At 52.1% G+C, this 23,340-nt stretch overlaps 1 long non-coding RNA gene across 1 annotated transcript; it reads right to left on the reverse strand.

Moving 5' to 3' along the window:
• Positions 1-12,268: 12,268 nt before the first annotated feature.
• LOC142924709 (uncharacterized) lies at positions 12,269-14,092 on the reverse strand. The gene is made up of 3 exons (XR_012941785.1): positions 13,899-14,092; positions 13,384-13,533; positions 12,269-12,868 (listed from the first exon to the last, which is right to left on the reverse strand). It is a non-coding gene; the product is annotated as an uncharacterized LOC142924709 (long non-coding RNA).
• Positions 14,093-23,340: the final 9,248 nt, after the last annotated feature.

The raw sequence follows: 23,340 nt of genomic DNA on the forward strand, positions 1-23,340 counted from the left end.
CTGTGTCTGTCTGTGTGTGTCTGTGACTGTCTGTGACTGTGACTGTCTGTCTGACTGTCGCCGATCCGCTGCCAACTTTCCCCGTGCCCTTCGGCGCCTGTATCCGCATCCCCGTTGCACAAACAACGGTCCGCGTTCTTGTGGGTTCGACTCGCTGCATCTACCACATGGATGGGTTCGGGTTGGAACTTAGGTATTCTCGATACGGGGGTGAGGGGGGTGTGGGGGTGACCCAATCCGCCCATGTGCACCAACTGGCCACGGTACTATTTGTACAGAGGCAGGAGCAAGTCAGCTGTAATTAAAACCGATTCGAGTGTTTTGAAGACCGCTAGAGGAATGCTCGCTCCATTGATTAACTTCATATAACGGCTCTAAGAGGCACCTCTCGTGACTCCCAGGCCTCCCTTGGTCTCGGTGGGCTGTTACCCAGCTACAAATAGGGCGACATTTCTGCACAGTACACCTTTGTCTGTGTGTGTGTGTGCGGAGAAGGGTCATTGACTGAAACGTCTCTTATTAAACACTTTTTCAAATTTTATTTTGCCAGGGTTCTGCGTTATTGACCGATGTTAAGTCCATTTGTTCATTTTGTGCAGCAGCGTCACCCGATGATTTGTCGTTACATCGCCGTGCAGAAAACAATTTTACATTTATACGTGTAAAACGGTCTACGGGGAGGAGCGGTGGAGCAGCGGTTAGCACACCGCGTTGTGAACCCCGGCCCCGCCTACGTTCGATGAAGCGCCAGCAACGAGTTCGTGGCACTTTCCCAATTTCCATTCGCCAACCCGCACTGACCAGCGTGGTGAAGTATGGTCAAGCACACAACCCCACGCCTCCCCACTTCACGGCCAGCACGGCACGAGCAATCATCGTTCTTGATGATGTTTCTACCCCCCACCCCCACTCTCTCCCCCCCCCCCGCAAGTTTTGGATAAAACCCGTCGATTAATATGGCCGTTGTGTCGTCTTATAGGGTCAGTCCATAAATGGCTACACAACTGTGTAACTATAGGGTCGTTCATATTGGATCGAAGTGCCGGGAGCTTTCGCGATCCCCCTGTGACCGCTTTCAACATTAATTACAAAGCAATGGTTATGCAAATGTGACCAGGTGTCGTGGTGGTGGCGGCGGCGGCCAGAGCCTTCGACTCACAATTTCACGAGTTCACATCTCGGTTGCGGGACGGCTCAGCCCCATCGTCCGTGCAGTGTCGACAAATCGAGCACCACTTAATGGTGGAAAGCCCCTACCCCCCAAAAAAGTGGTTGTCCTTCGCTCAGACAGTTAACTCCGGCGATGGGAACGTGGAATTTCTACCTCTGGGTCCAAAGGGTGCAAAAGAGAAGATGACTTTGATAGACAACATTTAATGCGTTGATTGATGTGGGGTTTTGTGTATTGTGTGTGTGTTCATAATCAGCCCATTTATTTCGTGTTAATTAACGCTGTCGCGTTATGATTTACACTCGAGGGGCGATTGAATGAACGGAAATTGCCTTTGGGATTTACTGAGTTAATGCATCAATCAAGACGTCGCGTTATCAGCGTTGCGTGGGGATCGGGCTCCGACCACACGTACAGGTACCGTATAGCCTTAACAGACTGTTGGTGCAAGTGCTGTTAGTGAGCACCTATGAAAGCCGGCTAGGGCACACGAGGGGGTGGGTGTCCAACACCACGCCCGGCCGCCTTTGTCTCAAAAGGTGGCAATGTTTTTACGCACCGCACCAGGTACTCATTTGAGGCCGAGTAGACCTAGGGAAGGCCCAGCACCGGTACGGATACTCGTCACTGCTGCTGGGGGCCGAGCGCAGGAATCGAACTCGGGTCGCCAGGTTCATAGCGAAAAGCGCGCTAACCGCTACAACACCGCTCCCCACACACAGACACACACAGACAGACACACACAGACACACACATCGCTATAACTGTAGCACCCTTCAGCCGACAGCAGACAGCCAACCCAACGTAGCTCTGCGGCTGTAACAACAGCGAACTCATCCACCGTCGCACACTGATTCACCCCATTCATCTGATGGAGATCCCGGGATGAGGCGGTTTAGCGTGGAAGTAATTGTCCCTTATAATGTATTTAACGCCAAACCCTGACCCGCTCTCTACCGCACGCACACACACACACAACAAAGACAAATATACCCCGTATAGCCTTCACAAACTGTTGGGGCAAGTGCTGTTGGCGAACAGCTATGAAGGCCGGTAAGGCACACGATGGGGTGGGCGGGCAAACACCACGCCCGGCCGCCTTTGTCTCCCCAGTGGCGATGTTTTTACAAACCGCACCGGGTACTCATTTGAGGCCGAGTCGACCTAGGGGAGGCCCAGGAGCGGTTCAAACAATCGTCACTGGTGTCGGCCGTGAGCGGGAATCGAATTCGGGTCGCCGGGTTCGTAGTGCAGCGCGCTGATCGCTGCGCCACCGCTCCGGCTTTACAAAGACAAAGATCCCCCGTATAGCCTCAACAGACTGTTGGGGCAAGTGCTGTTAGCGAGTTAGTAGCGCAGCGCGCTAACCGCTGCGTTACCGCTCCCCCCATACACACAAACGCGCGCGCACGGACCAATACCAATTCCCCCGCCATTCGCCACTAATTTACGGTGACGACACCACGGCGCCTGTGCCAGGCTAGGTGCATTCAGAAGCTGCCTCGCTGACAGGGAGGTCTCGGGACAGACCCAGCAGGTGCCATGGGTTGTCCGACTGAGATGAACCGGTTGATGCATCACCGGCTGGCCCTCTACTGTGCTGTGTGCGCGCACACTTATACACACTCACACACACTCATACCCACACTCACACACACACACACTCACACACACACTCACACACACTCACACACACTCACATCCACACTCACACCCACACTCACACACACACACTCACACACACTCACATCCACACTCACACCCACACTCACACACTCACACACACACGAATACACACACGAATACACACACTCACACACACTCACAAACTCACACACACACACACAAACTCACACACTCACACACACATACAAACACTCACGCACACACAAGATACATAATAACACGTAGGCTTTCGTGACCAATATTATTTTGTCAAATCGCCCGATGATGCTGGATGTAATTACTAGCGACACGTCGTACTAGAATTGTAAATGTTGTGGATTCACTCTTCAACACGCCGGTGAGCTAAAGCAGTGAACTATTTGTCGTTTTGTTCACGTGACAAATCCCTTACTGATTGCCAGTGTCGGGTGGTGGAGGGTTTCGACACATTTATACTTACGCGATCCAACCCAAAACCTTCATTATGAAGGATATGCATAATTCACACAAGGACCTTTCACGGGACGTAGTTAGGCAGCATAGTCGCCACACACACACACTCACTCACACGCTCGAATACACCACAAGCACACAGGATATGCATAATGCTCATAAGAACCTTTCGCCCGACGCACTTAAGCAGCATAGTCGCCAGACACGCGCACGCGCATGCATATACACGACGCGTATATACGACGAGAAAGGCGAAAAATCAATCAAACGCAACTTAATTCAAAGTTATTGCGCCACGGCAAAGACGACGCCTGCGAAGCGCGCGCCTGCCGTTCTCTTGCAGATGAAAGAGGAGGAGGAGGAGGTGGAAAAAAAAAATAAAAACCCTCGCGTGCATCTGACGACGAGATTTTTTTTATATCCCGGGCAGGAGCGAGGCGTCTACATAATTAAGATGAAATATTTCAATACCTCGTAGGGTATTGAACGATCTGAATGGTAAATTACAGCGCCGCTCAGAGTTTATGCGGGGAGCATTAGCGCGCAATTAGATTAAGTGAAAAATGGCACCGGATCACGGGTTAGGCGAGAATGTTTGCGTGATTAATGTGAACGCATTCGGGCAACAGCAAAAAGAAATTTCCATACAGGAGCGTGGGAGTTTACACACAGGAAGGGCTGGGGGGGGGGACCCAACGTGTGGTTCCACACTCCAATCCTGGTGGTCCTCCGCCGTAGTTTGGTCATCCCGCTAAACTATTGTTTATTATTTTTACAGGTGTAACGCCCACCGAGCTACATAGTTTTTTTTGTTTTTTCAGAAGCGACCCGGCTAATACAAATGATAGCTCAACGAAGTGGCTTATCGCGTGGAAATCCATAGCAGCCAAATAATCTCAACGCACGATGTTGATTCTAATACGTGGAGGGGGAAAACCGGAAGACCGCTGGGAGGAAAATCTATGCGACCACGAGGAGAGAGATGACACGCAAACTCAAAATATACAGCAGTAGGCATCAGTGTCGGGATCGATCCCACAACCTCCTGCATACCAGGCGAGGGAGTTAACATCTCGCCACCGTTGCGCCGTGCACACTCCAGTCCTGGTAGTCCACCACCGTAGTTTCTCATTCCACGAGTTCCCATCCACACTCCAGTCCTGGTAGTCCACCGCCGTAGTTTCCCATTCCACGAGTTCCCATCCACGCTCCAGTCCTGGTAGTCCACCGCAGTAGTTTCCGATTCCACGAGTTCTCATCCACACTCCAGTCCTGGCAGTCCACCGCCGTAGTTTCCCATTCTACGAGTTCCCTTCCACACTCCAGTCCTGGTAGTCCACCACCGTAGTTTCCCATTCCACGAGTTCCCATCCATACTCCAGTCCTGGTTAGTCCACCGCCGTAGTTTCCCATTCCACGAGTTCCCTTCCACACTCCAGTCCTGGTAGTCCACCGCCGTAGTTTCCCATTCCACGAGTTCCCATCCACACTCCAGTCCTGGTAGTCCACCGCCGTAGTTTCCCATTCCACGAGTTCCCTTCCACACTCCAGTCCTGGTAGTCCACCGTCGTTGGCACCAAACAAGTTCCTATGCAAACTACCGATGCCCCCCCCTTCCCAATACCTAACAAAGACAAAGATCCCCCGTATAGCCTTAATACACTTTTGGGGCAAGTGTTGTTAGCGAGCACCTATTAAGGCCGGCACTGTGGTACACGATGGGATGGGCGACCACAACCACGCCCTGACAAGGACTGGTTCAGACAATCGTAACTGTGTGTTGGTGGCAGTGAGCGGGGTTCATAGCGCAGCGCACTAACCACCACACGACCGCTCCCCACTCAATACCCAACACACAAGAGACAGAGATCCACCTGTATCCTTAACAGACTGTTGGGGCAAGCGCTGTTAGCGAGCACGGCACACGAGGGGGTGTGGCTGGCCAACACCACGCTCGGCCGCCTTTGTCTCCCTAGTGGCGATGTTTACTACACAGCCCACCGGGTACTCATTTGAGGCCGAAATTAAGTCGACCTAGGGGAGGCCCGGGACCGGTTCTAATAATTGTCACTGGGTGTTGGCCGTGAGCGCGAATCGAACCCGGGTCGCTGAGTTCGTAGCGCAGCGTAGCGCTCACCACTACACTACCGACTCCCCGCTCAATACCTAACACACACACACTCTCCCACACTCCCCACATGCCACACTATATAGCCTCCATAATATCATCCCATATTCTTCAACCCGCGCAAGGCGCCGGGGCTGTAGGAAATGGATATTAAACTACAATCACTTCCGCCTCCTAAGTCAATAAAAGCGGACGAGCGAGATTGATGTCGCTGACCGCGCGAGGCCCTGGGGGCGCACGCGCGGCCCCTGTAGCCCCGGGGGCTCTCCCAAAGCCCTCCAGGTGGCGAGCGAGCGAGTGGGCGGCTCTCAGGCAATCGGAAAGATCCGAGTTCAAATGCCCCGTGGGTAGGATGGTGGTGGTGGTAGGGTTTGACCAACAACCTCCTTACGGGCTTGCTGAAATGAGTACCACTTTCTGGGTAGTTGTCCCACGGGGATACTCACCACTCCCCCCCCGCCCCCACCCTTGTCTCCCGTCCCGCCATAGGAATGTGGACTTTCATCAATTGGCTCGTTTGAGCTGAATTCACCGACTCTTTGTTTACTCCCGCAACGGTTCGCCTTGCCACGGTCACCGATCTTCTGGTTCCGTCCCAGAAAACAAATGAACTCTGAAGTCTGTTACACGCCGCACGCGCCAGATGATTGCTAAAACAAATGAGAGCGCCCGCCCACCTATTCAATTGGAATCGGAGCACGATGAAGTCGCGATAGCACCAATCAGCAGGCAGGTAGGCAGAAGATTGACTGTAGATGGGAACTCGCAAAGTAATTAGATAGTAAATTAAATATTTAGGTATGCAGGCAAGTTGGCGTACAAGTAGCTGTCTAGGTAGGCAGGTGAACAGGCAGGTAGGCAGGTATATAGACGGGGAGATATGTAGTTAAGCAGGTATTTATGTATGCAGGCAGGCAGACAGGTAGACAGTGAAGTCGATGGGCAATCAGGCAGGTAGACACGCCGGTAGGTAGGCAGGCAGACAGAGACACGTAGATTGATCGCTCTGTAGACGCTCGGATAGATATGGCAGGTAGGTAGATGGGTATAGGTAAGCAGGTAGAACATTCAGATAGAATTAGGTAGACGTATTGGTAGACAAATAGGCATTTATTTAGATAAGTAGGAAGGTGTACAATGATCGGCAGATAGGTAGACAGACGGGCAGGTAGGTAATTGGTAGGCAGGCAATGTAATCTTTACAAAATCTGGCGATCGCATTACCAGGAGTGACCGCTGCATCGCACCCGCTCTGTGCATCCCCCCCATCTCTCTCTCTCTCCCCCCCACACGCGTGTGGGGGGGGGGGGGATGGGAGAGATAAGGGAGAGATAATGGAGAGATAAGGGAGATAGAGAGAGAGAGGAGCCGAGTGCCCCAGTAACGGGAGCCCGGGCGTCTCCCCACTTCCCCACTCTCGCGCGCGCGTAACCGTAGCGATTGATTGCACCACTGACTCACTGCCGCAGTTATGATATCAAATTAGCATCGGTTTGCTGCTAATGCGTGGTGTGAGTGTGCGCGCGCGTGTGCATAGGGACGCGCACGCGCGTGTGTCAGAGTATGTGAATGCGTGTGTGTGTGTCAGAGTATGTGAATGCGTGTGTGTGTGTGTGTCAGAGTATGTGAATGCGTGTGTGTGTGTGTGCGCGTGTATTCGTGTGGCGGCCAGGCGTGGTGCTGGCAACCCACCCCCTCGTGTGCCGTGCCGGCCTTCATAGGTGCTACTCGCTAACAGCACTTGCCCTAACAGTCTGTTGAGGCTATACGGGGGTTCTTTGTCTGTGTAAAGGCGGAGCGGTGGCGCAGCGGTCAGCGCCCTGCGCTACGAACCCGGCGACCCGAGTTCGATACCCGCTCACGGCCAACACCAGCGATGATTATTTGAATTGGTCCTGGGCCTCCCCTAGGTCGAATCAGCTTCAAATGAGTACCTGGTGCGGTGTGTAAACATCGCCACTGGGGAGACAAAGGCGGTCTGGCGTGGTGCTGGCCACCCACCCCCTCGTGTGCCGTGCCGGCCTTCGTAGGTATTTACTCGCGAACAGCACTTGCCCCTACAGCCTGTTAATGCTACACGGGGGATCTTTGTCTGTCCCGTGACCTCCTCGCCAGCAGCGAGCCTTCGACAGTTCACGTGGCCACAAGGCGCACCCAGCCTGGCACAAGCGCCGTGGTGACGCCACCGCCACTACGTGGCGAACGGCGGTTGTTGTTGTTTTTGTGAGGGGGGGGGGTGCGGAAGCGTGGTGACCAGCGGTGACCCCAGTTCGACTCCCGTTTACGGCCAATACTAGCGACGAATATCTGAACCAATCTACGGGCCTCCCCCGAGGAGTACCTGGTGCGGTGCACCTGGTGCGGTGTAGCTGGTGTGGAGTACCTGGTGCGGTGTACCTGGCGCGGTGTAGCTGGTGTGGAGTACCTGGCGCGGAGTACCTGGTGCGGTGTCCCTGGTGCGGTGTACCTGGCGCGGTGTACCTGGCGCGGTGTACCTGGTGTGGAGTACCTGGCGCGATGTACCTGGCGCGGTGTACCTGGCGTGGAGTACCTGGCGCGGTGTACCTGGTGTGGAGTACCTGGCGCGGTGCACCTGGCGCGGTGTAGCTGGCGCGGTGTGGCCGTGCGCGATTCTGACGACACCACCCGTAGCTGCTCGCTGACTGCACTTGCCCCAACAGTCTGTTCAGGCTATACGGGGGGAGGGGGAACCTTCATCTTTGTGTGTTCGAAATTGCGTGCAGGCGATGGGTGAACTCCTGCAGCATCGCAGGAGGATCGCGAGTGGTGGCGGGAGGCTTGGCGAGGCATCCATCCAGCAGTGGATCGATCATGGCCGATCGTGACACCGGTGGATGAAGCGAGGCTGATGATGATGATGATGCTTGTGTGCGTGCATACGTGTTCGCGTACCGTTACGTATGCGCCATCGGCACACCACATCCAGGATAGTGTGCATCTCGCTGTGACTCGTAGCAACTATTATTAAACTAAAACTTAAACTATAAAAACAAATTCCACCCCCCCCCGTCCCATTTCACCAGAGAAGACCCACCGAGCTATGTAGCTCTTGTTCAGAAGCGACCTGACCACAAATGATAGGTGAACGAAGTGGCTTTATATCGTGTGGAGATGTATAGCAGCCAAATACTCAAAACGCGTGTTTCTAAACGTGGAGCGAAGAATCGGAGGACCCAGAGAAAAATCCAGGCGACCACGGGGAGAGAAAGACACGCAAACTCCAAATATACAGCAGCAGGCGTCAGGGTCGGAATCGAACCCACGAATTCCTGCATTCCAGGCGAGGTAGTTAACATCTCCGAGCCACCGTGATGATGATGAGAGAGAGAGAAACATGCAAACTCCAAATATACAGCAGGCGTCACGGTTGGAATCGAACCCACGACCTCCTGTATACCAGGCGAGGTAGTTGACATCTCTCCAGCGTCGCACCCACGAACCTACCGCAGTCCCACCAGCGATCATCGAAATAAAAAAAACCGCGTGAAAAAATTAACCCCTCGAAATACCGTATTGTCTGGATTATAAAGACGCACTTCCTCCCTGTATTTGATATCAAACATTTGAAGTGCATCTCATACTCCAATAGGTGCGCGTGTGTGTGTGACCCAAAGATACAGACTCCTCGTGTAGCCCTTCACGGACTGCTGGGGCAGTACACTCGAAGGCCGGAATGGCACGCGAGTGTGGTGTGTGACAAGGCAATAACGCCGCGCCGCATTCGTCTCCGCAGTGGCGGTATTTACACAACGCACCAGGCACTCGTTGAAGGCGCAGGCCTAGGAGAGATTCAGGTATTCGGTTTGTTTAAGCTTTGGCCGCATCTTAGGAATATTTGTTTTTAATTTCCTGTGCGGGGAACGCTTTATGTATAATTGCGGGAGAATACGCTAATAACCAGCTCGGTCACCTATACGGTAATATGTAGACTTTCTCGAGCAATATTATCCATATTAAACGTGTTTTTTTGGGTTAGAGCGCGTAAATATAAATGTGTCGTTACATCCGCCACCACCCGACACAGCCAATGAGTGAGGTTTTTTTTGCAAGGTCGGTGGCGGGTTTAGCGAACCACATTTACGCGATCTAACCCCCACCCCCTCCCCCTATATATTACATGCTTTAACTCGGGATAATACGGTAAGAATCTTGATTTGAAGCTTTCGTGGCTGCAGGAATCCATACTCTTTGGTTCTTTCGGTAAAGTCACTTAGGTAGAAATAAACTAAAACAAATCACGACGTTTCGATCGCAACACACGCGGTAACAACTCGCCGCTGCTAATGAAGACATCTGCGTCTGTTTAAACTTCACTCGCGTGACCGCGGCGTGCGTGAGGAGGAGGAGGAGGAGGGAGGGGAGGGGCAGCGACCCGTGGCTTTTTTGCTCCGTGAGCGCGTGCGACGGACGTGAATTACCGCCGTCCGTCGTTGTGCTCGCTCGCCTTTTGTCGCGCGACTTCCTTTGAGCTGGGCTCGTCCCCCCCCCCGAACGCGACAACTTCCTTTCTCGACGCCTGACACCGCGAGAATCATCCCCCTTTTGTGTGCGGCGCGCTCCATTGTCTCGCGAGAAGCATTCAGGGGACGATCACCTCCTCGCTCTATCACAAAGGGGGGGGGTGGAGGGATGAGGAGGACGAGGAGGGTGGTGGCTGGTTTAAGGGACGCGATGCGCCCCCCTCCCCTCCCCTCTCTAACCTTAAGCTCCATGGTGAAGCCTAGAATGTTGAACTGTGACCCGCACGCCTGTATCTCCTCGTGTTAGCGTGTCTCCGTGTGCGTCTCGTCCGTGTCTTGTCGTCGCTTTGTGTGCTCGGTTCGGTGTGTAAAACATCGGCGTTGGGGAGACAAAGGCGGCCGGGGCGATAGTGCTCGCCACACCACCCCCTCGTGTGCCGTCCGGCCTTCATTAGGTGCTGCTCGCTAACAGCACTTGACCCAACAGTCTACGTAGAGCTACACGAGGCATCTTTGTCGTTGTATCCCAGTAAGCGGCTCTTCTTCGTAGCAGAGAGATACATAGGCCAAGAAGATGGACACGCGATTCCTGGCCACGATGCGCACGTTACATCAGTACGATCGACAGAAGTCTGAATTCGGCCTGTGCCTCCCTTAGGTTGACTCAACCTGAAACGGGTACCTGTTCTTCCACCAGGTCACGGCCGTTATCATCATCATCGGGAAGACACATTCTACCAGGTGCTATCATCGGGAGGATTCATTCAACCGGGCGCTATCATTATCATCATCATCATTGGGAAGACACATTCCACCAGGCGCTATCATCATCATCATCATCGCACCTCTGCTCCTCTCGGCGGGAGGTATGTAAACGTTGACCTTTTTTCGCACGGCACGTGGCCAACCGTGCCATGATGCATCTATGGGACCTTTCTTCTGTCGACTTGCGTTGAGAGGTATCCATTTGGCGGTTGAGAATCTCAACACCCGTTTCATTGCCAGAACGGGTAAAGACTATTATTCTTCTGTATTTTTTTTGTATCGTGCAATGTTGATGGTTGGTGGTGGTCGGCCTCAACAGGTGCTCGTCGACAGCACTTGCCCTCCCACCAGGCAGTCTGTGCAGGCTATTAATAGTGTGTGGGGGGGGGGGGGGGGGGCAAGGGGTGATAGTTGCCATTGTGCTTTTTGTGTCCTTTCTTCTCCGCACGGTGGCACGGACAGAGGTTTTGACAGATTTGGTGCGGACGAGGCCTCATTTGTCAGCGGGGTTGTCACAGCAGCGGCTGTTAGTGACACTAACAATGCGTCTACCACCACCACCATCACCAACCACCACCACCAACCACCACCACCCACCACCACAGATCCCCCCGCAGAGCCTTTAAGCGTCGGGGCAAGTGCTGTTATTAGCACATTTTTTTTAGTCCACAATGCAGTTTTTTTGTGTTGGGTTAAATCGCGTAAATATGTGTCGTTAAACCCGCCACCACCCGACACAGCCAATTAGTAAACGTAGTCACATAAAGGTAACATGCCAAGGTGACAAACCACACTTCATTTGCCGTGTCGGGTGGTGGTGGTGGGTTTTAAGACGCTTTTATATTTACATAATCTAACCCCCCCCCCAAAAAAAAATAAACCTGTATTATGGATGATGTTGGTCGTGAAAGTCCACCATGTGTTAAACTCACGCTTTTTAAGTTATTATAACAGCACGACAAACGACGGGGGTTGGCGTGATGGCCAGCACCACGCCCGGCCGCCTTTGTCTCCCCCAGTGCTAATGTTAACACACCGCACCAGGTATATATTACCACCACCACCACCAAGACAACAACCACCACCAAGACAACAACAACCACCACCACGACAACAACCACCACCACCAAGACAACAACCACCACCACCAAGACAACAACCACCACCACCACGACAACAACCACCACCACCACGACAACAACCACCACCACCACCAAGACACCCACCACCAAGACAACTATCACCACCAAGATAACAACCACCACCACCACCACCGCCACCACCACCAAGACAACAACCACCACCACCACCAAGACAACAACCACCACCACCAAGACAACAACAACCACCACCACCACCAAGACACCCACCACCAAGACAACTACCACCACCACCAAGATAACAACCACCACCACCAAGACATCTACCACCACCACCACCCCCCACAGCCACCGCCCAGTAAGGGCCACTGTATTTAAAAGCAATTTCGATCGAGGACACTGCAGGAGGGCGCAAACCGCTCACGTGAGGCCATAAATATCAAGGAGGGACCCCCCCTCCCCATCACCTCCCCGCACACCCCCCCCCCCCCCACACACACAGCCGTGGAGCGATTAATGCGATTTGATGAAGTCAGGTCGAGCGAGGGACGAGAGGGGCGAGAGGCGTGAAGTTTATGGCGGGGGCACCTCGCGTGAGAGGCGAGCTCGACATGTCCATTCATCCCCCGGGCGCAGGGTGGGTGGGGGAGATCGCAGAGGCTCTACACTCTTGTGTGTGCGTGTGTCTCTGTGTGTGTTTTTTTCTTTTAAGGCTGAACCGGTCGTAGATTTACGGCCAGACCGTAAATTTCAACGCACAAAACACAACTGCACAACTGTAGAGTGCTTGGTCTTCAGAGGCTGTCACGTGGCGTGCTTGAGACGCAGTTTACTTAGAGAGACTTTTTTTTATTTGGAGCGCCACGGTGGCGTGATGTTACCAACTTCGACTGATATACAGGAGGAGGTGGTGGATTTGATCCCGACCTTGATGCTTGTATATTTCGAGTTTGCAAGTTCTCCACGTGGTCGCGTGGATTTTTCTCCGGGTCTTCCGGTTTTCCCCTCCACATTTAAAACGGACGTGCGTTCAGAGTAATTGGCTGCAATAAATGTCCACGTGATAAGCCACTTCGTTGGGCTATCACTTGTGGCCAGGTCGCTTCTAAAAGGAAAAAAAGCCAGAGCTCAATTAGCCTACTTGGTAAAAATACAAAATAGCTAAAATAATAATAGTACACTTGAAAATGATTTTGTTGCTAAATATCGACTCGTGGGCATTAATGGTTCGTATGCCACTCTTCGGACCGTTCACCTGAAAACTTTCTTAAACAGTATATTGTGGTCAGGGTCCCCATGTCGTATCGTGCAGTTCTCGAACTCGTGTGCAAGCAATCTTACCTGGACCTCTCGCTACGTCTGTGCAAGGAAGAAAGAAGGGCCATTGCCCGAAACGTCGTCTATTATCTAATTGCTTTTAAGGTTCGTGTTATCGGCGAGTGTCAAATATCCGCGCACCACTGCCAATTACGCAGTTTCACACACACACACAAAAAACGAATCTAACGTAAGACGGAGGGCTTCGGTGGATCACTGCAGCGTTTTGTGAGCCTCCGGCGCAATCCCGCTGGGCTAGTTGAGAATGGCGCGGTAGTGCAGCAAGTGGGAACGTCAACTCACGCGCACGGCAGATTGGACGAGCGTCGATCGCGTCGCGCGCACAGCGAGTTTGTTATGGCTACTCCCAGGTTTTCCTCCGTGCGTGAAGTAACAAACACGCTCATTATTCACAACGCAATTGACCAAATATCTCGGCGCAGCAGTGCCCTCCTGCAAAATAAAAAAAAAGGTGTCTCGAGACTCAGCGAGGCTCGCCTGGATAAATAAATAACGTGAGTATACTCATTATTACAATTCTACATGATAAGCCACTGCGTTCGGCTATCACTTGTGGTCATGTCGCTTTTGAAACAAAGATATATAGATCAGTAGGCATTACCTGGTAAAATATAAAAAATAGTACTATAAATGCTTATCCGTTTCTAAATAAAAAAATATGTAATAACTATTAGAATCATTATAAGACCGGCACGGGTGTATTAACCGTAAACAAACCAATTAATATGACTTGTTAAGTATCTTCTCAATGTCCGTCTCACAGTGGGGAAACATAGCGGACTCTGGCACGGACTTACCAGGGTCTGGAGCAGGGCTTCTAAACCAACTCCACCACCAATTCACTCCCCATTCATCGACAAATTTACTCGTCCCACGCTGCACGCGCCCGATGATTGTTCAACGTTTCCCGCGTGACGCTCCAAGCAATCAACGCCGCCTGCGTTAATGGAGGCGATTCATAATTAATACTGGGATCTCATTGTGTGCGTGTTCTGTGTGTGTACACGTGTTGCACGTGACATAGACGGCGTGAATTGCTAAACACGTGGGGCGTGTTTAACCATCGGGCGCGTGTAGCGATGGAACGAGTTAATTTGTAGATGAATGGGGAGTGATTTGGTAAACGCGGAGAGACGGAGCGTGGTGGAGGGGGTAGGGGGGGGGGATTAGAGTTGGGAAAATCCTGGCCTGGAGCCAAACTTTATCCAACCAGCAAGGAACTCATACGAGTAATATTTTGGTTCCGACACGATACAGGAGTTCAAACTTACGAAGGTCACGCCTCCCATTTTTCTTTTTCTGAACAACTTTATTGTTATATATTTTATATAAAACTCAACACATTTGCCAATATCACTGTGGCTTTAAAATAAATAATAAGAAAGATATTTAAATATATAAACAAATATTTTAAAAAGTGTACATTTTACGCGCTACGAACAAGGGCAATTGTCCGAACGTCGCGCATCTAAACTCTATGTTTACCTTTAAAGGCCACGGTGTTATTGACGAAATTGTTGTTGTTGTTCATTGTGCTTGTGGACCTACTCCAAGGCAGCAGCCGCATCACCAAAAAAATGTAGTTTTTAAAAAAAATTGAACTGTTACAAACAAATGCCCCCCCCCAAAAAAATGCCCGTTACTGGGCGGTGGCGGTGGGGGCTGAGTGGTGGTTGTTGTCTTGGTGGTGGTGGTGGTAATATATACCTGGTGCGGTGTGTTAACATTAGCACTGGGGGAGACGAAGGCGGCCAGGCGTGGTGCTGGCCATCACTCCAACCCCCGTCGTTTGTCGTGCCGTTATAATATGCATGGGAATGTGATGCATGTCATGAACATTTGTCAGGAGGCAGGAACCCTCCTCCTCCTCCTCTGCCTCGATCAACTCGACAATGCCAAGCCGCGACAATGCCAGACCGACCACACACGACGCAGCGAACATCGGACGCCACTTGCGCCGTTAGGTTTCACTGTGCCGCCCCATTCACTGTTCCACTCTACTCCCCCCATGTAGCCACATTCACTGTTCCACTCCATTCTCTCTGTGCAGCCACATTCACTGTTCCACTCCATTCCCCTTGTGCAGCCACATTCACTCGTCCACTCCATCCCCCCTGTGCAGCCACATTCACTGTTCCACTACATTCCCCCCGTGCAGCCACATTCACTGTTCCACTCCATTCCCCCTGTGCAGCCACATTCACTGTTCCACTCCATTCCCCCCGTGCAGCCACATTCACTGTTCCACTCCATTCCCCCTGTGCAGCCACATTCACTGTTCCACTACATTCCCCCTGTGCAGCCACATTCACTGTTCCAATCCATTCCCCCCGTGCAGCCACATTCACTGTTCCACTACATTCCCCCCGTGCAGCCACATTCACTGTTCCACTACATTCCCCAAATGCAGCCACATTCACTCGTCCACTCCATTCCCCCTGTGCAGCCACATTCACTGTTCCACTCCATTCCCCCCGTGCAGCCGCATTCACTGTTCTACTCCATGCCGCCCGTGCAGCCACATTCACTCTTCCACTCCATTCCCCCATGCAGCCACATTCACTGTTCCACTCCATTCCCCCGTGCAGCCACATTCACTGTTCCACTCCATTCCCCTGTGCAGCCACATTCACTGTTCCACTACATTCCCCCTGTGCAGCCACATTCACTGTTCCACTACATTCCCCCCGTGCAGCCACATTCACTCGTCCACTCCATTCCCCCTGTGCAGCCACATTCACTGTTCCACTCCATTCCCCCCGTGCAGCCGCATTCACTGTTCCACTCCATGCCCCCCGTGCAGCCACATTCACTCTTCCACTCCATTCCCCCATGCAGCCACATTCACTGTTCCACTCCATTCCCCCCGTGCAGCCACATTCACTGTTCCACTCCATTCCCCTGTGCAGCCACATTCACTGTTCCACTCCATTCCCCCCGTGCAGCCACATTCACTGTTCCACTCCATTCCCCTTGTGCAGCCACATTCACTCGTCCACTCCATTCCCCCTGTGCAGCCACATTCACTGTTCCACTCTATTCCCCAAATGCAGCCACATTCACTGTTCCACTCCATTCCCCTCGTGCAGCCACATTCACTCTTCCACTCCATTCCCCTTGTGCAGCCACATTCACTCTTCCACTTAATTCCCCCCGTGCAGCCACATTCACTGTTCCACTCCATTCCCCTGTGCAGCCACATTCACTGTTCCAATCCATTCCCCCCGTCCAGTCACATTCACTGTTCCACTACATTCCCCCGTGCAGTCCCGATGTGGCTCTTGGAGGCGCTGACCTGGCCCTTGCGGTAACGTTTTGGCGATGATGATGCGCGCTCTGAAGAAGGGTCAATGTCCCGAAACGTCGCCTTTTTATACATACATTGCTTTTTCCGAAGGCGATGTTGCTTAAGAGTGTGCTGCTGTCGAGTTTCCGACAGCAGAGGCTGCCTTCTTCTTTCGCCGCTTGTTTATTGGACAGAGGTTCGCGGTTCGAAGCCAGCGGCCGCCCTGGTCATTACTGTGGGTGTATTAACCGTAAACAAAACAATACTACTACGTGCCGTGTGCTTCAGAGTGAACGTTTTATATCCCTGAAGTTGTTCAACACGAGTAGGCCATTGCGCGCCCGTGTCACGGTTTAAAGTAGCGACATTTGAACAAAGTACAGTACCTATATATTCATTAATTGGGATAAACGTAGAGCGAGTGTCGCCCGCTACTGAGACAACGTTGCAGGACTCGCCCGAACTGGAGTCATGAGACTCAGCTAGGCTTTTCCTGGGTAGACCAGCGACCTTTTGCGTCTCATCAGCAGGCCTGTTACAACAACAACAACGACGCTGATTCTGCTGAATCACCAGATATGATTGTGTACTCAATGTAAAACGTGGCGCGACCCCCGTTATTCAAAGAGCGGTGCTCATACAGCCAGCGCGCACGTGGACTCACAGTGTCATTACGAATGTCAACATTGCCGTGACCACCGTGAATGCTGTGAGACTTCACGGGACTGTAAGCAATACCGATGTTACTACATCGTCGACGATTTATTTTCTTTTACAATTTCATTCAGACCGTGGACGCGTGCAAATAGATAAATTAATAAATAACCCCCCCCACCCTCTACACCCTGAAATGTCAATCCGACTCTGCTCCACACCCCCCCCCCTCGCACCACCTCGTTTCTCGCGGGGTCGCTAAACTGTGTGATTGTGTCCGTGGGACAGGCGACTCGAGTTCACGGGACGCGTCAATCCCGCGCAGTGTGACAGCTGACAGCGCAGATACCCGCGAGAGGCCGTCACTCACTCGACTCGGATGGAAACTCTCCCCACCCCCCCCCATACACCGCCTAAAATAATAATTAATTAATGCATTCATTATGTGCGCCGTTTGTAGCCGCGGTGGTGGTGGTGTGGTGGTGTGGGGGGCACCGCAAGTTGACTTCCGCTGCTGCCGCTGGTGACAAAACAAAAAATAAAAGTGTCTGCCGCTTCCGCCGCCGCCGCTGCTGCTGCTGGTAAAAAATAAAAAATAAAAAACCCTCGGATCGCCCTCTGCTTTCGCCGCCACAATGTCTCCGCTGTCAGCCCCGGGCGTGATTTATTGCATTAGCATGTGATTACCGCGATGGCGCACATGCAGAATATTTAAAAATATGACAAATTCATGACTTATTCATTAATCTGGCAGCTGATATATCGCTAATATGACAAGCTCGTCACGGCCATGAAAGGCAAAGGGTAATTTGTTAATAATGAGCATTTAAAGTGGGGGGGGGGATGACGATTCTGGGACAGGGGAGGGGCTCACGGAGGATTATTTAAGAGCGCCCACCCCCCCCATGGGCATTGCAGCAGCGGATTCAAAACTAATCACGTGATATTAATATTAATTTACTGCCGCGTTGTCAATCCACTGCTGGATGAATAATAATAATAATAATGCATATTTTGTAAGACGCAATTTCATTCGTAGATTTCAATCGCACCACCGTGCATGGTGGAGAGCGGGGCATGAGCAGAAGCTGCGGGGTGAACGGCCAGACTTGAATCGCGTCCAGCGATTCCGATTGTCTTGTTGGCACGGACACAGCGTTGTTCCTAAGCTTTGTGAGCTGCTACTGGCAAAAGCCAGATAGGTCACGCCAGGAACCGAGACCTGAGCTCGTAGCACTGAGAAGAAGGCGATCCGAAGATTATCAGGGACCTATTCAACGATGTATTTGTTTTTATATCTTACCAGGTAAGATCCACCGAGCTATATAGCTCCTTTAAAAAAAAATAATGGACCTGATTGCTCAACGAAGCGGTTTATCGTCACGTGGAACTTTACAGCAGCCACATACTCTGAACGCGTGATGTTTATTTTAAACACAACACAGCACAAAATAAAAGCGTGGTGTTTATTTTAAAGGTGAAGGGAAAATCCGGAGGACCTCTAGAAAATTCCACGCGACCACGGACGGGGAGAGAGAGAGACACGCAAACACCAAATATACAGCAGCAGCAGGCATCAGGGTCGGGATCGAACCCACAACCTCCTGGATACCAGGCGAGGTAGTCAACATCTCATAGCCACCGTGATGATGATGAGAGAGACACGCAAACTCCAAATATACAGCAGCAGCAGGCATCAGGGTCGGGATCGAACCCACAACCTCCTGGATACCAGGCGAGGTAGTCCACATCTCATAGCCACCGTGATGATGATGAGAGAGACACGCAAACTCCAAATATACAGCAGCAGCAGGCATCAGGGTCGGGATCGAACCCACAACCTCCTGGATACCAGGCGAGGTAGTCCACATCTCATAGCCACCGTGATGATGATGAGAGAGACACGCAAACTCTAAATATACAGCAGTAGCAGCAGGCATCAGGGTCGGGATCGAACCCCCAACCTCCTGCATACCAGGCGAGGTAGTCAACATCTCGGTATCGCGAGGCTCCCAATTTACGACGCGTCGGCGGTGGCGGGGGTTGTTTGAACATACTTCACCACGCTGGTCGTATGTATGTTGAACTTTTTTCGCGCCGTACGTAGCCAACCGTGTTCATCGGAGGTGCTGGGAATTGTTTCAGCCTGGATTGATGCAGTGGGGGTGGCGTGATCCACCAACCCTGACCCTATCCCCTCACCCCCTCCCCGATTACAAGAGCGGATTTCGTGCCACGGGATGTTGATTTTGATTGTATTATTCGCAGTAAAAAGACGCGTGAAAGACAATTAGTGCAAATAAAATAAAGGTAAAAAAAGGTGCGCGGGTGAGGTTGGATGCCCAAGAGGGCTCATATGAAAACCACGCCCTCCCCCAAAAAGAACCATGCATATACAAAACAGATTGTTCAATGAAATTAAACAACGCATACTAATCACAATTAAACATGTTAACACTCAGTGTTAACAAACACAATTACACGTCCGTGTGTTTTTTTTATGCGTGCGCGTGTGTGTAGGAGGTTATCTCAATGTTGCGCTTGTACAGGGAACCTACTTGTTGTACTGCCGTGCCACGGAGGCAGCGCTGAGCCCCGCGAATGTCGCGGTGGACTGAACCGGACGCGACTCGCGAAGCGAATTCCTCCATCGCGCCGGGGGGCGGGTGGGGGGAGGTGAGCGTAAAATGTTTTTTTTTAGTTTAGAGCCGTTCTCGAAATTAATTGTCCGCGCCATTAATTATTCATTGTTATGTTTGCGAAGGGCACCTGCTTCCTTAATTACTGTCTAATTTGTGATTATTTGCTGAGCCGAGGCTTCGCCCCGTGGCCGTCACTCTGAGCCAATTGCCGGCAAAACCCCGTGGACGTTCTCTCTTTCTATCACTTATTGAGTGCGTCCGTGCCCTGATGCGTTCGTTCCCTGGTGCGTTCGTTCCCTGGTGCGTTCGTGCCCTGGTGCGTTCGTGCCCTGGTGCGTTCGTGCCCTGGTGCCTTAGTGCCCTGGTGCGTTCGTGCCCTGGTGCGTTCGTGCGCTGGTGCGTTCGTCCTGAAAGACTATACGGGGGATCTTGTCGTTGCGTGTGTGCATGCGCATTCACGTGCGCCACGAACCCGGTGACCTGAGTTCGATTGCCCGCTCAAGACCAATAATAGTGGCGAATATTTCAACCGGTCCTGGGAACTTGGTCGACTCAGCCTTAAATGAGCCACCTGGTGAGCGTCGTCAACAAAGACGGCCGGGCGTGGTGCTGGCCACCCACGCCGCCGCGTGCCGAGCCGACCTGCACAGGTGCCGTTACTCGCTAACACCACTTGCCCCAACAATCTGTTAAAGGCTATACATGGGGGGGACCTTTGTCTGTATATCTAACGCGTGCGCTCGCACGCACATGCAAAGGGATGCGTGTGGTGTGAGTGTGTGTGTGTGTGTTTCTCAGTCGAGTATAAACCCAGCTGGTTTTATTTAATAAAGTGAGCGCTGGAGGGAGAAAACCCCCATCATCGTCTTCCGCAGACGAACTAAAGGTGTGGGAGGGGGGCTGTTGAATTCCAAGCAGTGCCGGTTTAAGCTAAGTGCGGGGCCTGTAGCATGTTGTTATAAAGGGGCCCTAAATAAAAATAAACACACACATCAATATTAAAACACACATTTTTTACTTGCATAGTAAAGTAATTTTATTTTTTCAATTGCTATACAGCCAGATGATACGACAAATCGCGAACCATAAACACCCAGTCGTTCATAAAAGTTGAAGGCGGTATAGTACTATAGTAATAGAGCAAGTGCAGAATCACCGAACCGGAATTGATAGCTTGAAAACATTTAGCGCGGGGCCCTTGAAAGTGCGGGGCCCGTAGCTACTACATACGTGTGTAGTAGCTACTACACGTGTGTAGTAGCTACTACACACATATGTAGCTACTACATATGTGTGGTAGCTACTGTTGCTCCTACGATAATCCGGCACTGATGCCATGGATGTCGCGCCGTGTCGGACCCTCTCCGTTGTTCGTGATGAACGCTGCCGTTCTCCTTCCAGCGGCCTGGGGATGAATCCGCCGCCGCCGCTCGCTCTCGCGCATCATGCGGGGGGCCCCGGCCGCACTTTCATTGCTCGCAAGAAGCTTCCGATAGGAGCGGCCGCATTGGTCACTTGGGGATGCTCCCCCCCCCCCCCCCCCCCCACCACGTCCCGCTACGCCTGCCACTCCACCGTCTAAACCCACCCCCCTCTCCTTCCAACACCTCTTTGCGTGAGGTGCCGACTCATAATTGTGCTGCTTAGCGAAACATAATTCGCTGTCATTCAGTGGGTTCGGGATTACGGAGAAGGGAGGCGGGGGGGGCTATGCAAAGACGATGCTTGCGCCCCTCCCTCCGTCTACCTCCCAACACCAACCACCCCGCCCCTCCCCGCCACCCCCCTCCCCACCACCCCGCCCCCTCCCCACCACCCCGCCCCCTCCCCATCCCACCGCCCCCGCCCCTCCCCACCACCCCCGCCCCCTCCCGACCCCACCAGCTCGATGTGGAAGCAACAATGACAAGGTAAATGCGCAGCCCTGCAATGCATCGCCCACGCCACTGCTGGTAGAAGCGCCCTCCGCGAGGGAGGAGAGAGATCAAGAGAGCGATTGGGTGAACGGAGCTTCGTCGCGCGAGTCGAAATAAGCGGCTGTACGGCTGCCTAGGCGTAGCATCACGCAAGGCGGTGGGGATGCTGCTGGATGCTTCTGGATCCTATGCACGCGCATCAGTCTTTGTTCAGCCTCCGTACGCATCTCACGTGTGTATCGCGGACTGTGCTTTACCCCATTCGGTATAACGCGATTTTCCCATCACGTCGTGTTCTTTAGGAACGCAACTACCGCGTTAAAGGAGAACAGACTGTACATTATTATTGTTATCCTGAATTCTGTATATTTTCACCGAATTTTCAGTGGCTGTATTTGTAAATGACATAATAACACCGACATGTGCACGAAATGGAAAATTAAAGGCAAACCCATAGAGACCAAGAGACACACCGAGACTCATAGAAACACACATATACCCATAGAGACCAAGAGAGATACACCGAGACACATAGAAACACACATTTCAATAGACGTACAGATACCCATAGAGATACATTAAAGACAAGCCAGAGTATAGACCACATAGTAAACCCATAGAGAGCCAGAGAGATACACCGAGACTTATAGAGACACACAGATACCCATAAAGATACAGAGACTCAGAGAAACAGAGACGCATAGTAACCAATAGAGATACATAGAGCCCCAGAGAGATGCATTAAATACAAGCCAGAGTGTGGACCGTCTAGTAAATCCATAGAGACCCAGAGAGATACACCAAGACTCAAAGAAACACACAGAAATCCAAATATATACACTCAGAGATACGTAGATATCCATAGATATATATAGAGCCCCATGAAGATACATTGAAGACAAGCAATAGTACGGACGGTATAGTAAACCCACTGTGGTCTGCACTCCTACAATGTAGGAGGAGGAACAGCAAAAAGACACGAACTCTGTCTCTCTCTCTGTCTGCTGAAGACGTCTCGCCGTGGCCAGCAGCAGACCTCGATCGACATTGGTTGACATCGAGCTGCTGGACCACATCGCTGCTGGACCACATCGCTGCTGGACCACATCGCTGCTGATCAACATCGCTGCTGAACAACATCGCTGCTGAACAACATCGCTGCTGAACAACATCGCTGCTGGACCACATCGCTGCTGAACAACATCGCTGCTGGACCACATCGCTGCTGAACCACATCGCTGCTGGACCACATCGCTGCTGAACCACATCGCTGCTGAACAACATCGCTGCTGAACAACATCGCTGCTGGACCACATCGCTGCTGAACCACATCGCTGCTGTGCCACATCGCTGCTGTGCCACATCGCTGCTGAACAACATCGCTGCTGAACAACATCGCTGCTAAACCACATCGCTGCTGAACAACATCGCTGCTGTGCCACATCGCTGCTGTGCCACATCGTTGCTGTGCCACATCGCTGCTGGACCACATCGCTGCTGAGCCACATCGCTGCTGAACAACATCGCTGCTGAACCACATCGCTGCTGAACCACATCGCTGCTGAACCACATCACTGCTGAACAACATCGCTGCTGTGCCACATCGCTGCTGAACCACATCGCTGCTGAACCACATCGCTGCTGGACCACATCGCTGCTGTGCCACATCGCTGCTGAACAACATCGCTGCTGAACAACATCGCTGCTGAACCACATCGCTGCTGAACCACATCGCTGCTGA

This window comes from Petromyzon marinus, chromosome 16 (assembly GCF_048934315.1).
Source record: "Petromyzon marinus isolate PM22_M1 ecotype Great Lakes invasive population chromosome 16, UKy_Petmar_22M1.pri1.0, whole genome shotgun sequence".
NCBI lineage: Eukaryota > Metazoa > Chordata > Hyperoartia > Petromyzontiformes > Petromyzontidae > Petromyzon > Petromyzon marinus.